Genomic DNA, 16,873 nt, shown 5'->3' on the forward strand with positions numbered 1-16,873 from the left:
CCAAATATATAATATTCCCAAAATCTAAATTTCCCACTCCTCCACCTAAGAACTCTAGTTGGTAAGAGTGTGTCTGCACTTCTCACTGCAACCCCTTCCGGGAAGAATACAGGGGGATTTTGTCACAAATTCCTTATCTTATATTCTCCTTTTTTTTTTGAAACTTGCCCTGGTATCTGGTGCTACTGGATCATTTTAATTTTTTAATTGATTTCATCTGCATCAGACCAACATGGCTATCTACCTGAATCTGGGAGCAGGAATATTGGACTTGGTTCTCCCATCCTCTGGGTTCCAATTTCCCCTGCTAGCGCTTAAGCAGGATTCCTTCTCAGCCAAAATTTGGGGGCAGGATTTGACACTGCTTCCACAGTAAAGAGGGAACTTCATTAGCATTAACTACCGTGTTTCTCATATTATAAGACATGTCTTATATTTATTTTTTCCTCAAAAAAACACACTATGGCTTATTTTCAAGGGATGTCTTATTTTTTTCCTCCTCCTCCTGCCGCGGCCAGCATTGCTGCTGCGCCTATCACTATGTCTTATTTTCGGTTTATGGCTTATATTCCTTGAATGCTTAAAAATCCTGCTATGTCTTATTTTATGGGTATGTCTTAAAATATGAGAAACAGGGTAATGCTGATGTAACACAAAACCACAGTCAAAACAAAGCAGAGGCATTCTTGTAAGAGGGAGAGGAGAGGCCAGAAAAGTGGAATGCATAAAAACATCTTTCCCATAGTCTGGGCAACAATTTCTGTGAAATTATGGCAAAGAAACAATAATTCATAGTGTTTTTTGAGGGGGTCTGACTCCTGCCAGATTGCAGAATCCAGAATGGGAAGAAAACAGCCTAAAAGAAATAAGTCTAGAACAAAACTCATTCTTGCAACTTGCTGCCAAGAGCAGATTGACAGAAGGCATGAATGATACTAAGGGTATCACCTTTGTCCTGATCAATATATCATTTCAGCTCTGTCCACTCACACACACACACCCAGTGAATATGTGAGGAAGGTAGTGGGATCACACTCACTAGTCACACAAGCTTGTGGACCTTATCACCTTTGCTGCACATTCCGCAGTAGTGCAACGAAGGTCTATACAAATACTGAACTGTACGTGTAGTCCTCCTCCATACAAGCTTCATTGCTCATCCTGATACCAAGAAGGCCTTCTCTCACATTGCTACAGTACATGCCAAATTTCTCTCAACTGCAACACAGTTTAAATATGATCCTTTTTAGTGAGACACAGTTCATTTTATATTCACAATCCAATGTAAACTCATCCATAAACTCAGTCTGATGACTTTTATTTTTTTCTGCATGGATGAAAACAACTCACAGGATTGGTTTGTGCACCATCCAGATTCCAGAATTCAAAGCACAGTTTGAGCTTCCAGATGTACAGGCAAACCTGGGTTTAGAGTTATTTGTTTGCTTTTATTTTTCATCTGCCTAGCACTGCAAGCCCTAGAGGTTGAGCAACAGCTATAACTATGGTTTCACGATTCAAATACCACACCAAACCACAGCTAGCTCAAACTGTGGCTAGCAAACCCACTTTAAACTATAGTTTGTACTTTTGTTTCACAAACCAAGGCTTGCCAATTCAGACACGACACTAGATCATAGTTCAGTTTCCTTACCCTTGCTTTAGTGGCATCTGAATTGAACTCCAAAGCCCTATCACTCAGTATTTATATAATGATCATGCTTTTTAAAATAAAAAAATAAAAAAGTTCCTTCCAGCAGCACCTTAAAGACCAACTAAGTTTTTATTTTGGTATGAGCTTTTGTGTGCATGCACTGTAATAACCTATGCATGGAAAATACAGTAAGGCAGTTTCATAGCAGGCACTGCTTTTGTATAATGCCAACTAACTAAACAATCTCTTTGTTATGCCTGTGCTTGCCAAATTTCACATCACACCACAGTAGTATGGCTGCTTACTGTGTATTAAAAATGAATCAGTATCCTCTTACCAGCTGAGAATGGGCTACTATAGAACAAAGGACTCTAAGAAAACACATCACAAATTACTATTCTGCAGTGAAATATCTCTGTGTGTAGTTTTGGAAGTCTTGAATGATTCACATCAGTTGAACTTATTATCCACCCATCCTTATCACAATGCATATGGTTTTCCAAGTATGAAATAGTGTCTACCCTAAACAACATTGTAAGGTGATAAAGAATACAAATCTTGCCCTTGAGTTCAACCCCTTCCCTAAAACATTCCACGTGTGAGTCAGGGAAGCAGACTTACAACCTGTTCAGGTTTACAGAGATAACTCTGCACAGGAAGTACCATCAGTAGGTCAACTCCCTATAGTTCTGTTGGCTTTAAACTACTCTGCAATGTCTCTTTTAAGGCTCTTCAGTTGCATAATGGACTGTCTTGCGTAACCCAGATTGCAACTGCTAGATTTTTCTGTTCTGAACCTCAGAGATTGACATGAAATTCCCAAAGTAATATTGAGAAGGGTTTTCAATACAGGTGATCAAATATAGTATTCATTTGTCTCCCTAGTATTTATAGATTATAGTTCCACAAACTTCCTAATTGTTTTATTTTGTTTTAGTATTTCATTTTTCATCACAATATGTTTCCAGGTATTTTACTGCCTATCAACGTGTTTGAGAATTTCAGAAGACACAGTGTGCATATATATAAAAATGGATAATTACATTTTTGGGAAGATTGGTCCATGCCTGTTGTCCCAACCATACAGCATGGTGAAAGAACTCTACCATTTCAATTCCAGTTACCATATTCAAAAGCATCACAGGTACGGTTGTGCCTGCTTGTGTCAAAAAAGGCTAATGATGGGTGTATGCCCCCAAAGTCTAAATTTGCAAAGCGGGACAGCAGATTGTTTATAGAAAATGTTGCAAAAGCAACATTTGAACCTAGGCATCTGCTTTACGTGGAACAAAATTACTGGCCTATCTAGGAACCAGGAAAGGAAGACTCTGTGTCAGGGGTGGGATATCTGTGTCCTTCCAGATGTTGTTGGACTCCCACCACCCAGTATGGATGATGATCAGGGATGATGGCAAATCCAGCAACACTTGGCAGGACACAGACTCCCCACCCTGGCTGTAAGTGCACTAATTCAGTGCTCTTAGATGGGATTTTCTTTTTTGTCCCAGTGTTGGCGCCTTTCCTGCCTCCCCAGCCTCCCCACTGGTCCACCTAGTCCAGAATTCCTACACGGAATGGAGGTGGCTCTGCATTGTATCAGACATGATCTTTCCCAGAAACCTTACTTGAGATCTAAGCACCACTAGGTCCAAGCAGTATTCTCACTGCTGTTTGGTTTACCATTTTTGGCGTGGTCAGGGTGATGCCTTCCAGACACTACAACTCTCATTTTCCCTGATCATTGGGTATGCTGGTTAGGGCTGATGAGAGATGGAGTCCAACAACATCTAAGGGGCCCCACATGGGCAATACTTTACTTCTTGGCTGTGGAATCAACCCAAATGATCCAGCCATGTAAACACAACCATCTGCTATAATACATGCATCATTCATGAATGATCTTTTTATATCCCAGTTGCATAAATAGCAAATCAACGCTCGGGAAGAGTTTCTGATTCAAAAGTGCTTCTTTCTTTCCTTTAATCCTAATTGGTTTTCATATCTTTGGTTAGTTACATCTCAAATCCTTCCTAACCTTCATGCAACTCTGCCAATACTTAATTCCCCCTGCTAGTAGAAATGGCTTACGCTTCACCTTTGGCCAGCTGCTGTCACTACAGTGGAAAACAAAAGAAAGTGGAGCGTGTGAACTCTAATCTGCTCCCTTTATGGCATTCTAATTCTTTTCCAGCATTATTTCACAGCTGGGGGAAATAAAATGCTGGAGAAGGGGAGAATACTGGAATAAATATATATTCTCCTTTGGCTCACAAATGGCAAATTGAAAAGTTGGGACGCAGTGTTGGTGAGCGATGGAGTACAAATGAGAGAGAAATGGCTCAACATTAACTATATAAACTGGGCATGTGGTCGACTTCCCTCCCTGCTTGAAAGTGGCTTTATGACAGGTGTATTCCTTCAGTAACCATGATTACTTAAAATTATTCTGGGCTACTGCTACCAAGTGGCTCCTGCACAATTACCCCTTGAACTACATCTTAATCTGTACTTAAAAGAAAATCAATATTTTTGTTTGTTTGTTTCTGGCTTCCTTGCAAGAGAACGGCTTAATGTGAGGAAATTTGAACTCACTCAAAATGGGTTAATTAAAATCACCCACCATTACTGTTTTCTGACTTTATGGTTTCCTTTGTATATATTAACCATTTGTTACCTGCTGCCTTCCAGACATTTTGAATTACAACTCTCATTAGCCCCACACAATATTTCCAGCTCCAGATGTTTTGAAGTCCAAAACATCAGAAAGGCACCAGGATGTGGAAGCCTGATTTAAATTCTTCCCCATTTCCTTTTCCTTGGTGTATATGAGTTCTCTCATTTCCATTTCAAAAGCACTACCACTAGTCTCTTCTTCTATATTAAGTAAACATTGGATTATCCATAAGGCGATACAATTGTTCTTTCAAGCTTTCTAAATTTTAAAGACAAAGGCAGCAGCAGCAATAGAACAATATATAAATTCTGAACTGTTGGGGGGATATTGGCTTCCACTTACTCATTTAGCAAGCTGTGCCCCTCAAGCTGGAACGATCTGAAAAAATAGTTGTGCAAAAGAACCTCTGGAGAAGAAAACAGATGCACCAAAATACTTACAGACCAAAATGACATATCCTTGTGAGAGGCAGACTAGAGTATTAAACCTTTTAAGATTCTTGTGGGAAGATAGAAAAAAGAACATGGTTCAGCATCTCCAATCTGCTCCTCAACATTATGAAGTTGCTTGCAGATCTAAACTGACCCCAGGTACCTCATGTTGTCTGGAGTGCAGGGAGGGGCAGAAGGGGAAGGAACTGTATTCAGCTGGATCTGCTACATGAGCACCTGTCTCCTTCCACTCCCTCCCACACCAGTACAGTGGTGCCTCGCAAGACAAATTTAATTCGTTCTGTGAGTCAATTCGTTTTGCGAAAAATGCGTCTAGCGAATCCCATAGGAATGCATTGATTTGCTTAAATTTTTTTGCCCATAGGAACACATTAATTGAATTTCAATGCATTCCTATGGGAAACTGCAATTCGCTAGATGAATTTTTCACAAAACGAATTCATCTTGCGAGGCAACCTCCGATCGCAAAACCCATTTGTCTAGCGAAAAATTAGTCTAGCAGGGCATTCGTCTAGTGAGGTACCACTGTATATATTTCAGCCAATCTCATGCTGAAAGGCAGGAATATAGGGGCACTCCTCCTGCAGCTCTCGGCTATAAGGACTGAGCTCACAGTGACCTTTGGGGTCATCATGGTGGGGTGACTATATTTGTCTTGTGTCTATTACCACATTTGCCTGCGCTCATTTACTGTAATTACTACTAGGGTTGATGTTGGTTGTTTGTCATGGTGTGGGGTTGTTCAATGCCACTGATTCTATAGCACATTCATGTTGTCTAAAGAATGAGTCTATTAATGATGTGATCCTCCACAACTAATTTCCCAGCATTTTGAAGCTTGTGTGAAGATGGTAGGCTGAAAGGTTTGTTTTGTTTTGTTTTTGTAATTTGAATAATAGATATGGATATAGTGGGTGGAATGTTCATTGTGCTCTTTCAATTGTTCCATTCTTCCTTCCCTCCATGTGCTGTTCTGGGGGTTCTCCCAACCCTGCCAGAGCCAATTACAGGGGTGCAGGAGACATGCAAGGAGAGGGGAAAAGACCCACCACACATGCAGAAATCCTTCTGCAGGGGTTTCCCTGACAGGGCTGGTCAGGAGACTCCTGTCCTGATTTGTCTCAGTGTAAAATAATCTGAAATTGTGCTTATTGTATATCTATGTCTATGTATTTCTATGTATTTTGATTTTCCTTATTGTAAACCACTTCAAGATCCATAGAAAGTAAGTGATCTACTAATGGAGTAATTAAACAATTGTTTAAGTGTGGTCCACGATATGACAGAAAGTAAATACTCAAAGTACTTTAAGATGGCTTTTCAAGGGGAAAGAATGCCAAAATTCAATTAAGCAATAAATTCACTAATAACCTATTTACAAAAGGCCCAGTAGGTATATCTTTTTCCATAGAGCATTAAACTGGGTGCATGGTAAACCTTTCCCCCTTTAAATAGCTTTTTTTGCATTATTGTGGAAAGACTATGTGAAAAACATTGTGTTTAATCCTGTATGCAAAAATCCTGAAGCCTGGATAGCAGCAAAATAAATATAAAACAACAGATTTCTGCATAATCAATACAGTTTAAGATTTCTGAATTATAAAGCACTCATGAAAACTATGATGAGCTTATCTTAACATATTCAAGCACAATGAGAGAGATTTAATAAAGGGAATTCTTTCCACTATCTCCACAAATGCAATTGCTTTTATTATTATTATTTTTTAAAAAGAATTTGAGGTGCATTGCAACTCACATATAACTAGAAATGTTTCCACTCTTAACATTCCGATTACACTACCATGGGCCATAATGTTCTTTAGCCTAGTAGAGGTGTAATATTCACCACCCAGAAAACTATGAACGTCTGGCATGGAAATCTGCAGCAAGCTAAAGTGCACCTTCCGCCCATTCCTTCCTCCTTTCATGTGCTCAGCTGTATAAAGAATGACCTAGTATGTTAAACTGGTTTACTATGGCATCCAAAGAGGGATACGATGGATTAAGAGCTTCCTAGAATAGTCATTCATGTTCTGTGCAACACCCATGTAACACTGAATAGTCATGTTAATCTGCTGCAGAGAAAAAAAATACCACAGTCTTGCAGAATGTTAAAGTCAGAATTTCCATCCTTTTTACAGGATGCAATTTCTGCCTCTAGCCATAGAAGCTTAAGCTGCAATAAATCTGTTAGACTTTAAACTGCCCCAACACTTGAGTATACTATGCAGAATTCAACCACTGTTTTGGCCTACTTTCATCTCTGTGGTGTTTCTTCCACCTATGTCTGTCTTACCACCCTGTATATAATATGCTTGTCAGTGGGAAGGGAAAGGAAAATTGAAATAAATGAAAAGCCATTCCATCTGCTGTTACACCCCTGCAAGGCATGTATAACACAGCTGCTTGTGTGTGCCTAATGACACAGCTGACTATTTGTAATCTTAATTGTCTACAATGAAACATATCAAGCTCTTGGCAGGATACATTTTCATAAATACTAGAAACATAGATTTATTGGAGGAAGGGACAGATCCTTGACCCAGGTGCAAATCTGTCTGAAGTCTGCAAACAGGAACAACTGCCACACTCTGAGAAACATCTGCAAAAATTATATTTACAAAGGATTTTGTGGTCATCATTTCTTAAACATCTGCTAGCATCCCACTATGCATTCTTGTTTCCCACCAACAGATAGCTATAGAACTGAGGTAGCTAAGCAGAGATTTGGCAAACACCCTTGCTTTTGACTTTCAAGTGTTTCTTGAATACTTTTTGTGTTCATACACCTTTGCAGCTGTTTATTTTTTGACTAGCCAGTCCTCTGAATGGTTATCTTTTTTTAAATATATAAAAGTTTAAATCATGTTTTATGTTTGATAGTGTACACCGCTTTGATGTTTTACATAGCAGTGTAGAAATGATTTTTTTTAAAAAAAAAAATTAAACAACTCTAAATGTGAGTTTTTCACCAGTCTTGCAGCATAAAATGTGATGCCAATTATTTGGCCATGTAACAGACTAAATCAGACATCCCCAAACTTCGGCCCTCCAGATGTTTTGGACTACAATTCCCATCATCCCTGACCACTGGTCCTGTTAGAAAGGGATCATGGGAGTTGTAGGCCAAAACATCTGGATGGCAGCAGTTTGGGGGTGCCTGGACTAAATAATGGATTCCCTTCTAGTCCCTTAAAGCCACTGTGGGCCACTGTGCAAATTAGGGCTTGCAGTCTCCTCTCAAAATGGCAGAGCTGCTTGAGAAGTGTGTGATTAATACAAACATCCTTTGACCATGACCTACCTCAGTGTTTCTCAACCAGTGTGCCTCCAGATGTTTTGGGACTACAACTCCCATCATCCCTAGCTAGCAAGACCAGTGGTCAGGAATGATGGGAGTTGTAGTCCCAAAAAATCTGGAGGCACACTGGTTGAGAAACACTGACCTACCTGACTGGTCCTGTTCAGGAGCTGCCACACACCATCCCAGCTGAAGCCAGGAATAACATGGAGCTCTGTGGCTCTCAGCAAGAAAAAACTGTGTGCCTCAAACCATCTGCAACTCTGTTGGTGAGCAGTGGGGCCATGAATGCATGGGAGCTACATGCTCTGGATTCCCCATTCAAATGTACCAAGAATCCAGCAAGGAAAGGAATAAATCCTGTGCTCTTCATATTCATTAATACTTCTTTACCTTTGTGAAGTTAACAGAGCAAATAGTTTGAACTCAAGGTTATAATTTCATTACTATCACCACCACCACTCTGACTACTATGTACCATCCATATTGAAATAGAAGCATTTACTATTATTATTTTATTTTATTTTAATGGAGTGTTTCTTGGACACTGGCATTCCTATTTGTGCTTCTCAGTGAGGACTTGAACCACTTGTCTGGTGAAAATGGAGCAACCACACATATTCATTTTATTCTTTTAAAAAACCATTAGGCTGCCTTTCAAAAAAAAATCTATCAGGGAAACATGCAGCCAGAATAGTAAAACGTCGATATAAAACGTCAGAAAATATCTGAACAGAGAAGAACAGCAGCATAAAAAAATTCAACCTAGAATTTCAGCAAAGCAGATAAAATCTTTATACAATTAATTGATAGTAAATGTTAAAAGCTTGGACAAACAGAATTTTTTGTCTGATATTGGAATCTAATCACAGTTCTTGCCAGGCAAGTCTCCCTAGGTAGGACATTCCACAAGTGTCCACAAAGACTAAAATCATCATTGCTCATTGTTCACAGTGACTTCTGTGCAGATTGAACACCTTACTTCATGTTGTCTTGTCTGCAGGCCATTTTAAAATCTACTGCCAAGCAGACTCCCCTCACCCCAACCCCCGCAAATCCGTAGCACTAAAATCAAGTCATATTTGAAAATGAACAATGTGTAATTCACCTGCCAAGTAAGACATGTTTAGGTCCAAGGAAATAATAATTTATTATTTATACCCCGCCCATCTGGCTGGGTTTCCCCAGCCACTCTGGGCGGCTTCCAACAGAAAAATAAAACACAGTAATCTATTAAACATTAAAAGCCTCCCTGAACAGGTCTGCCTTCAGATGTCTTCTAAAAGTCTGGTAGTTGCTTTCCTCTTTGATATCCATTGGGAGGGCGTTCCACAGGGCAGGCGCCACCACCGAGAAGGCCCTCTGCCTAGTTCCCTGCAACTTGGCTTCTCGCAACAAGGGAACCGCCAGAAGGCCCTCGGTGCTGGACCTCAGTGTCCGGGCAGAATGATGGGGGTGGAGACGCTCCTTCAGGTATACTGGACTGGGGCCATTTAGGGCTTTAAAGGTCAGCACCAACACTTTGAATTGTGCTCGGAAACATAAAGGATACCATTTCTTGTTTCCTTCTTTCGCAGTGCTATACAATGTTTCTTCAGCCTAAGCCCTTCACACAAATGCTACTTTCAGTCCAAAGCAATTTCCTGCTCTCATAGCACTTGACATTTCTAGCCACAAGGCTTGTAAAATTCACTCACTAGGACAAGTGGAAGTTCTGTCCAAGCAAGTAGACAGACTGAAACCAGAGAACTGCTGGCTTCTTCCCTAGAGGCAGGAACAATGAACAGAACAATCTCTTAGATTTTGTCTTTTTGCGGTGAGTCAGAAAGACATAGGGAGCAAACTCAGATGCCAGTAATGGTTTGCTAAACAGGGGGTGAGTGCATATAAATTTGATGTCATTATTCCCTAGTACAAGAACAGAAGCTGGTCAAGAAAACTGAAGCATTTGGGGACTTTAGCTGGAAAAGGAGAAAAGAAAAGCAGCTGGAATCTCTGTTGATATGTCAGAAATTGCAAATTTTACTATCAAGCATCCTGAGGTAGTGTCAATCTAGGCTGGACTGAACTCGGATTAAGAACCTGTTGATCAGGACCTGGGGAAGGGTCATTGCTCAGTAGGTCTGAGGTTCAATCCCTGACATCCATTTTCCATAGGTCTGGGAGAGAACCTCATCCAAAATCCCCGGGAGCTACTGCCAGTCAGCGCAGACAAAACAGAACTAGATGGGCCAATAGGTTTTTTTTAAATTCAGTTTAAGTCATCTTTTTATGTTCCTATGTACCTGGGTGCTGACAAGAACACCCCAATCAGTATTTAAAGGCTGGGAGGGATTTCCCTAGGTCTACACCCAGGAGATGCCTGGAGAACCCCTCAAATGCTTTTATGACCCACATCTGACAAAGGACCCTCTGGCAAAGTAAGAGGGGTGGGAAAGTCACTCTCCAGGGCTTGAAAGTATCAGCAGAAGAAGGCCCAAGCCTTCTGGACAATGGAGTGCATTCCTGAGAGGCCAAGGTCACTGCACAACCTTGACTTCAAAGGGCCCCTTGAGACTAATGAGATGCCTCAGAAGAAAGGAGTCGTAAGTGCAGATTCAAGCATCGTTTTGGGCATGGTATGAGAGACCAGGCTACATCAGTTGAAGCCTGCCAGGCACTGAAACAGCACATCTCATTCAACTCCATGAGCCTGACTTCTTTAGCTTCCCCAACTTTTGAATTGATCTCTTCAGCGACTGACCCCCAGGAATCCTGTTTATGCCTGCTGCCACTAGGTTGCATTCTGCCTCAGACCAGATCTCTTAGTTTGTCCTCAGCCTGGCTTTACGGACTCCTTAACATTCTGTTATATTGGGGAGTGGGCCCCTAAGCCTGCAATGGACTCTACTGGGGGACCTGACCCACCTAGCTCACAGATTAATGATGCCAGATGTGGCCAGAGCACGACAGATGGAGGGCAGGGAGATATTCAAAATGACAATCTGTTCCCAGATACATCTCTGCTTCCTGCCATGGACCTAATTTGGAGAAGACTTCATTGCCAAGTTAAGAACTTTCTTCTGATCTGAGCCAAAAGCAACCTGTGGAAAACTGCTTGGAATGCAATGGAAATCAAGAGCAGAAAATATTAGATTCCCCCAATACTCATGACATTCAGTAGGATTTCAATATCATTTCCCTATGCTGCTCTGAAAATCCCCAGCATATATAGCTATAGTGCAGCAGCTATTTGACTATCATTGACAGTGTAAAAGGGAAGTGGTACTGCCTGCACGTGTTCATCATTTTATTCCCCTGTTAACTTTCTTTCCCAGCCCAGTCCTCTGTTCAAAAATCCTGCTCAATACTTTCTCTACTTGAGATACAAACAAATAAAATCTGAAAGCCTCAGCCGGCAATTTAAGATAAGTAACTTCTTTGCTTCTTGAATTATTGAACTACAGACTGATATATGATTTAACAAGATTAATACAGAAACATTTAAAGCATTACTGTAATTTAATGTATTTACAGATGATTGCTGTGAAAACATGTAAGCTCCAAGAAGAGAATTTTCTGATATTCTAAATATGCCTAAAGGAGATTATTAGCATATTTATTGAACAACATGATGCATCACTGGGCTGCTATATTCTATCATACACTTCCTGCTCAGAATCACAATGTGTGTCAATAGCCTATTGGGGTTTTGGAGGAAAAAATGCAAAATTAAGTTTTCGCTTACATCATTCCATTGATTTTATTAACTCCTATAGAATCATGTACGCTTTTGATTCACAAAAATCACAGAAGGAATGTATGATTCCTTACAGAGATACATCTCTACGTACCCATGTCTCTCCTAAAATAAGACACCTTCTTATATTTATTTTACTCAAGAAAATAAGCCTATGGATTATTTTCAGGGGGTTTCTTATTTTTTTAAAATTACCAGTAAATACCGTATGCTTCTGGGCGCCTGCTTCCTCCTGCCATGGCTGGCGTTGCTGCTGCTGGGTCCCACTGGCTCGGCACACTGTGGCTCTTGCCGGCTCCCGCTCAGTCGGGGCTTGGCATGGCGGCTCTCGCCAGGTCCCGCTGTGTCGGGGCTTGGCGCAGCGCACACTGCGACTCTCACCGGCTCCCGCTTGGTCGGAGCTCGGCACGGCGCATGCTGCAGCTTTTGCCGGCTCCCGCTCGGTCGGGGCTTCACGTGGCGCATGCTGCGCATCCGGTTCCAGGCGCGGACAGGCATCTTCCTCTTCCTCTTCCTTGGCGCCATCCAGACCTGCTCCCACCACTACCCAGTACGGCTTATTTTGTTTTGTAGGTACGTCTTATTTTATGAGAAACACGGTACTTTAACAGTGAATTTAAGGTTAGGAAATATAATTTAAAATATACTGAGAGAATAAATTAACATCCTTTTTTTCTTTATTTCCACTCTTATGCAAGAAAATTAACTTGGTTTCACCATAATCATGTCATGGAGTTTTATTCCTGGTTTTTTGCTGGTGACATTAGTAAACTGAAAGTTCCTGGTTACTCAAACCCTTCACTGATCTCAAAGCTGCAGCACATTATAGTCTCTGCATCCCCTTGATGTATCTTGCCCTTGGCCTAGTAGAATCTTCAAAGTAAGATCAGCCTTTATGCCAATTCATTCCTGATCAAAGTCACTGTAAATCAGGACACAGGAAATCTCTGAATTAGATACTGAAACCAGATTGCAACTCCAAAAATCACCAACCCTGACAGATTTATTTCTACTCAAGCAAGATAGTACTTTTGACAGGACAGAAATGACTAATAGCTACCGTAAAGGTGCTCCCAGATGGAGAGGCTTGCAAGTGTCAGGCCTGCTAAATTTGCAGACTAACGTCATGTCAAGCATATGAGAACTGTTTAGATCCCTGTGCTAATAATTCAGACAGGAGAGAAGGGTCACAGATGGCACAATTCAGTGCCATGGATGCACTCCAACATAAAATGTATTTAAGTCCATTGGTTGAAATAGGTTGAAATATACCTGACTCTAGTGCTACAATCATTGCACCCAATTAACCTAGTCCCCCTAGTGGTTTAAGAGGCTGCTGTGGTTTTCTGTGTATTTCCTGCCCATCGCCCACTTCAAAGAGGCTGGTCATATTTGCATCCTGTCCAAAATCCTGCACCCAAACTAGGAGCAAGTCAAAGGGGGCATTGTCATCATCCCTTTAACAGATCCATCTGTTTGTCTGGCACCCAGACAATTTCTAACTGTTCCTGAAAGAAGAACCTGCACCTCCTCTCTGTCTCTCTGTTCTAAATCTACCTAACTTTGCCCCAGATTACACCTATCTTCACACATGGGCACAACTAGCTTACATTATCTTATCTCCTGTTAACTGGGATGGGATGGGATAGTTGTAGTCTCCCAGCTCTGATGGGCTTCACATTCTAAACCAAGTCAACTCTTCAGTTTTGGAGAGTTTAAAAAAACAAACAGGATAACTTAGTTCAAAACAATTAGTAACATTTAGTTTGTAAGCATCATTGACAGTCTTCATTAAAGAGCAGAACCCAGACTCCTTTAAGTGAAGTATTTCTGCTGATTCTCATGATGGAATATATTGAAACTGAGTGAACAAAACATTTCTACTAGATTTACACATGAGATTGACTTCATTTCACATCTTTTAAATTCTATAACTGCAAGTTCATTTTCTCAACAGAGTCTGAAGCATGAAATATACAATGAATGTGGCATTTTTGCAAATGCTATCGCCGCAGTACACACTATAGGCTTGTGAAAACTGCCACGCCTGAATGTTCTATCTCTCATCCTGACAAGCTTGTTGCCATATGACTGCATGAATGGCAAGAAAAATGTAGTAGTAGTATTACTTTTCTTTAAATAAAAATATTCAGGGGTTGAGGATATTATACCTCTTAATCATCCTGGAAACATTGAAGAAATGAAACATACTATTACCAGGACCTCCCTTTATGCTCTTGTTTCGGTTTTCTTGACAAATTATCTGTCTGAAAGTCTACAACAGTTAAATCTAAATGGAAATTGAGTCGTAATTTACTGAAAACATATTGTACATGCAAAATAGCAGAAGGGTGGTTTGCCATTGTGTGCACACCTCTTATTATCAAAAACAGTTAATGAAAATATGGCTAATGTCCAGAGTACTAACAGCTGATCAAGACGACAGCTGCCATATCTGCAATAAATGAAACATGCTGGTTTCAAATATGCAGAAATCCTATAGACGCAATACATTTGCATCTGTCTTGTGGGTAGTGATGGACAAAAATGGTCTTCAGCTAGATTTGGAAAAAGGATGGCAATTACAGGCATATTCAGATTGGCAATGACGTGCAACTAGTTGCCATGGTTCTTTTCAGGGACTGGCTGGACACTGAGGAGTGCTGGCTGGATACTGATGAGTGGGCACCAGGAGAAGCGTGGTTGGAGAATGACTTGGAAGAAGGAATCAGTGAACTGGGGGAATCTGTAAACAGTCAGGAGACGAGAGTTTGAGGCAGGTGAAGCTGCAGGAATGCAGAGTGAAGAAAAGGTGCAGAAGGGAGAGATTGATCAGGCTGCTGGAGAGTCAATGGATTTCAAACCTACTCTTCCTGTTTCCCCCTCTCCTGCTCCACTGTCTCCCAGGATAGGAACAATGTGTTTTATGTGGGGCTGCCATTGAAAAGAATTCAGAAAATTCAGCTCTTGTAAAATGAAGTAGCCAAGATGTTGGCTACAACCAGCTTCATGAAACCAATAAGCTCCATTGTTACAGGAGTTTCATTAGCTTCCAAGTCACTTCTGGCCCCAACGTAAGAGACTGATGATTACCTATAAATCTCTAAATGGTTTGGAACCAGATTATTTGAAGGAATATCTTCTCCCACATGAGACTTCCAGCCCTTCAGAGACACAGGCCATCAGAAAACAGGGCCTTTTCAATAGTAATGCCAAGGTTGTGGAATGCCCTCCTGAAGGAAGCTTGTTTATTTTTCTTTTAGACTTTAAGTGAATAGCCCAAACATTCTTGCATCGCAAGGCTTTTGCATTGCTTTAACTTTGCACTCTGATGCTGGTTTAATGTGGTTCTGATATCTGCTAAGTCGGGCCCTGGACATCAAAGTATTGCAGTGATAGCACCCCTGCCTTTTCTAATATTGGATCAGCAGTTTCAGTTTTATTCACAATCAAGAGAATCCACTGAAGGAATTTTGTCTTGCTTATGTTCATAAACACAGGTTACAGCACACAATTTTCAACAAGCTACAGGCATTTTTTTCATTTCTATTTACACTTATATCCCACACTTATAGTGCAAATGCACAACTCAGAATGCTTTGCAGCAATAAAAACTATATAATTTTTATGCTAGCATGCCCACCATAACATTCTCTCAACAGGGCTCCTAACATCTAAAAAAACCCACCTCTATGTATTCTTACTTTTTTTATTAAAAAAAATGGTGAAACAGACTATTTTAGGCAGGCTGCCATCACATTTAGCTTTTATATTGGAACTTGCTTCACAGCTCCTACACAGAGATATGGAATTGTATCAAAGCATAATACATTCCTTTCTTTCTTTTTAAAATCATGAAGGGACTAACAGCTTCATCTAATCTTGCTTCCAGCGCAATGCAAGCCATGACTTCTTCCCAACTAGGGAAGACAGTGCCTATTTCATGCTAGTAGCAGCTGATTTAAACACTGCTATAAAGAATCAGAAAAGAATGGACTGGACTCTCTATAACAGCTCATTAGTAAGACTACTTCACAACCTAGAAGTTGTCATGAAACTGCAGAACAGAGCATTCCTTAGTGGCCAAAGCTGCAAAGTTTCAAACCATATGAAGCTTTATCATCCCAATCTAGATTGTGGTTTTGCATATTGTACTACAGCTGCTGAATTAGACCATCATATGTTTAACCGAGCGCAATAAAGTGCATAAACCTGAACACAAGAAAGGGGTGGCCTGCCTAGAAGGCAAAATCTCACCTCAACACATCTAGTGAGAATTGCCCAGTTATTGGGGATGCATGAAAACTACAGTGGTACCCCACAAGAGGAACGCCTCGCACAATTAAAAAAATCGCAAAACAAAAGCGTTTTGTGATTATTATTTTTGGCTCATAAAACAAAGCCGTCTATGGCTGTGCTTCGCAAGACGAAGCAGCCTCACGAGGGGCTTTAGGACTCCGCCGGTGACGTCCACAGCCGCCGCTTCTGCCTCCTGCGGCGACGTGGCGCTCCTGGCGGCTTCCGCGGCTCCGGCCTTGCCCTCCTCGGCAGCCATGGCAGCTCTGGCCTTGCCCTCCTCAACGGCCATGGCGGCCTCCACGACTTCTCCCTGGTGGGCTGGCGGGATCCGGCAGGAGCAGCAGCGGGGCTCACCAGGTGGCCCTTGGCGGGAACAGCAGCGGCACCTAAAGGAGTGGAGGCTGCGGCAGGAGGAGACCCCTGGCCCTCCTCCTGCTTCCCCCTCCCCAGAGCCTTGAAGACTTCCGGCCGTGGCAGGTGAATTGGCGCTTTTTTTGCGCTTCCCCCCCCCCATAGGAACGCATTACATTTCAATGCATTCCTATGGGAAACCGAACTTTGCAAGACGAAATTATCACAACACGAAACGACTCATGGAATGAATTAATTTTGTCTTGCAAGGTACAGTGGTACCTCGGTTTATGAACACAATTGGTTCCGGAAGTCTGTTCATAAACTGAAGCGTTCATAAACTGAAGCGAACTTCCCCATTGAAAGTAATGGAAAGTGGATTAATCTGTTCCAGACGGTCTGC

At 41.3% G+C, this 16,873-nt stretch overlaps 1 protein-coding gene across 1 annotated transcript in view; it reads right to left on the reverse strand.

Annotated features, from left to right (window-relative positions):
* Positions 1-16,873, reverse strand: part of SNTG1 (syntrophin gamma 1) — a 252,930-nt gene that overhangs the window by 184,247 nt on the left and 51,810 nt on the right. The window lies entirely within an intron of this gene.

The sequence above is a fragment of the Zootoca vivipara genome, chromosome 8 (assembly GCF_963506605.1).
Source record: "Zootoca vivipara chromosome 8, rZooViv1.1, whole genome shotgun sequence".
In the NCBI taxonomy this organism is placed as follows: Eukaryota; Metazoa; Chordata; class Lepidosauria; order Squamata; family Lacertidae; genus Zootoca; species Zootoca vivipara.